The following is a 3,449-nucleotide window of genomic DNA, read 5'->3' as shown; positions in this document are numbered from 1 at the left end:
CGGGGCTGTCCAGCATCCAGGGCGGAGGGTGAATTAGAGTGTGGCTGTCCGTCAAGGACGCAGCTGCATTTAGAGAGGCAGAAGTTGTCTTTGGTGAGGGACGGTAAGCTGGCTGCCGAGCTGTTGCGCCCGGAGGGTTTTTCTGGGGTACCTGTAGCGCACTGGGATTTAATAATTTTTTTTATTTTATTTTATTTTATTTTATTTTTTTCGTGCCCCTGGTACTGTGCTGGAGCTCCAATGTGAGGGCCACAGGGCCTAATGCTTGTTGTGTGTTTGTTCCACTATGTTTGCAGGTTTCCATCAGGGGGGCGCTGCGTTGATTGCAGAGACAAAACACCTGGCCAGTGTTCTGAATGAAGTATTTAGCTCCACTTGATCCTGCACTGCAGTCTCTTCTCTTCTCCTGCATTCATCACCTGCCAAATTGGAGGGGGGCGTCCAATCGGTTGTGGTAAGGTGAATTTTGCTGTCTTTAGACAATTTTTGTCATGCGTCCTTTTTCCAGTTTACTGTCGGCGTTGCAGGTCCAGTGCAGCGAATTTGGTTGATTGCAGCGGTTAGGGTTAGGGTTAGGGTTAGGGATTTCCCATTCAAAGTCAATGGAAATTGGACGCATTCCATATTTCCACATTCCAACTACAAATTTCCAAAATTTTTCCCATTGACTAGTATTGAAACCGGAATCTGGCAGTCAAAATCTGGGTGCAAAATGTGGAATTTGAACTTGACCACTAGATGGCAGGCAGGCTCCACCATTCCAACTTTCCAACTCCCATTCAAGTGAATGGGCTCATGTAAAAGAATATGAAGATGGATGGCGATCACAAAATGGCGGACAATGGCATATATAGGAAAATGGATGGTGATTCCAAAATGGCGGACATGATCGCAAAATGGCGGAAATGACCGCAAAATGGCGGAAATGACCACAAAATGGCTCTGCGCTCGCCATTAATACACGTAAACAGCTCAAACACCTATATACTTGCTCCAAATGGCTTCAAACGTTCTGCACATGGTCAGAGCACCGCCCTGAACGTCTCTATGTCATCATCGGGCTGCCCGTGGCGGTGGCGATCGTTCGCCATGAAACATCAAATGCTTATAACTTCGCCATACATGGTCCTATCGTCCTCAAATTTTTTTTATGTCATAACACTCTGCCCCCGGACATGTCTGCATGCTCATGACTCACCTGCACAGCGCCACCTACAGGAAACCGGAAGTTAGTGCTTTTTTGACAGTTTTTATGTATGAATCACATTTTTTTTGGATGCTTGGTGCACAGACTGGTCTCCACTGTTCCCTATGATGTCCGACTCAACCTAGTGGACACATACAGAACTACAGAAGGTTATAACTCCAGCACAGATGCTCCTAAAATTCTCAAATTTTTTACAGGGGATACAGACCCAACCCTCACCATGTGTGGACATCTGCGGACAGCGCCACCTACAGGAAACCGGGAGTAAGTGCTTTTTTGACCGTTTCTATGTATGAATCACATGCTTTGGGATGCTTGATGCACAGACAGGTCTCCAGTATTCCCAATGATGTCTGAATCAGCCTAGTGGACACATACGGTACTACAGAAGGTTATAACTCCAGCACAGATGCTCCTAAAATTCTCAGATTTTTTACAACATGTATGTAAACATAAAGCAGCAGAGCCCAAAGAGCTCGAGCTGCAGAGTAAACAGAGGGAGGAGGAGGCAGATCCCCGAACATGAACCAGAGACAGTGGTCACTGACAAAGGCTTTACTGCAAAACACTCATGAATATCCAGGTAGATGACTTAAAAAAGTGAAGGTTTAGATTGAGTAATCTGCAGCATGAATTAATGGTGTCTTTCTGAGTGCTGTGATAAGACATGCAATTTTAGCAGAATGGCTGAACAGTCATCACATCACCAGCTGAAATAAATCTCGTTTTTCTCAAATTCCAAAATATATCTAATAATGTAATTATATAAGTTTATATAATGATATGTATTTCAGTATGATTAATATAATTAGGCTTTGGTGATAACTGTTGAAGGATCTTTATTCTTCATATTTAGGCTACATGCAGATAGGTGTTAAACTTTTATAAATGTATCTTAGTCATGCTGTTTCACCTACATGATTCACAAAGAGCCATGGCTGTCACAAGGAGCATTGCTGACATGATTGTGAAGTTAAAATATCAAACTTATACAGTTCTGCACTTTTGTTTGCAGCTTGATTTACTTAACAAATGTTTCTTGTGTATTATTACTCTGCTAATCACGATAATCTATTTAAAGGCAAAAAAGAAGGCAAAAAAATAATTATTTATGATCATGAAATCGGTATCGGTGATACTGGCCCTGTATTTACTTGGTATCGGATCGATACTGAAATCTTCAGTATCGCCCACCCCTACAGCGCACACCAAGTGAACAAACAGGACAGTGTCAAAACAGGAAGTGACGCAATACGTTACCAGACGCAGTCCTCCCTTGGCCAAGGGAGGCTCAAGCTTACAGCTCCTGGTATTCCCAGGCGGTCTCCCATCCAAGTACTAACCAGGCACGACTCTGCTTAGCTTCCGAGATCAGACGAGATCGGGCGTTTCTAGAGCAGTATGGCCGTGAGCTTTAAAGAAGAAAAAGAGAAAAGACCATGTTTCACCTCTTTCTGAGCCTCGTTAGTGCAGTAGGCAGCGAGTCAGTCTCATCATCTGAAGATTGTGACTTCAACCCTCACAAGGGGACTTGTTTTAGAGCCAGAATACAGATTACAAAGAGCACACTGTATGTTTACATGTCATCCAGGTCATGTTCATAGAGACCACTGAAGCAAGGCGTCTGGACTTGTAGAGTTTTCTTGAAGACGTTTCTCTGCTCCTCCAAGCAGCTTCATCAGTTCTACCTGTTGGTGGGAAACATGCTTTATATGTGGAGGAGGACCTCAGTGGGTCTGGGTCAAACAAACAATAGCACTAAATGTGTCCATCCTTACCTGTGATGTTCTGGCTGCCTGGGCCAGGTGTGTCTAACGACTGGCTAACGCAGACCTGGGCAAAGTACGGCCCGCGGACCGTGCGCACAATAGAAGAAGAAACAGAAGAAAGAAAGAAAAGAAGAAGGCAGCAAGAGTCAGCTGTCAGCACGGCATCACCGCTAACGTTTTTCCCACCCTCGTTTCTTCTAAGCTGCAGCACTGCGTCATCCCATCTACTCTTTGGAGAGACGCGCTGTGTACACTTTAAAAATGCTGCGCGACTATGCTGAAATGTACGGTAAAGCGTGAAGAAACGCCACGGCGCATTCAGATGTTTCCGCGGAGCTGCAGCCGACATCTGCTCTTAAAAAGCTCAGACCTTGTCCAACTTTCAGAGCTTTGGGATCTCTAGGTTTGAACTCTAATGGTTTTCTTCTGTAAAAATATCTTCACATCATCTGCTGCTCTGTGCGGAGTGTGTT

General features: G+C 44.5%; 1 non-coding gene across 1 annotated transcript; it reads right to left on the bottom strand.

Annotated features, from left to right (window-relative positions):
- Positions 1-2,501: 2,501 nt before the first annotated feature.
- Positions 2,502-2,620, bottom strand: LOC114429935 (5S ribosomal RNA). The gene has a single exon (XR_003669964.1). It is a non-coding gene; the product is annotated as a 5S ribosomal RNA (ribosomal RNA).
- Between the last annotated feature and the right edge of the window lie 829 nt (positions 2,621-3,449).

This window comes from Parambassis ranga, unplaced genomic scaffold, assembly GCF_900634625.1.
Source record: "Parambassis ranga unplaced genomic scaffold, fParRan2.1 scaffold_21_arrow_ctg1, whole genome shotgun sequence".
Lineage (NCBI taxonomy): Eukaryota > Metazoa > Chordata > Actinopteri > Ambassidae > Parambassis > Parambassis ranga.
Note: the sequence above shows the minus strand (reverse complement) of the source record. Positions and strands in the feature narration are given on the sequence as shown.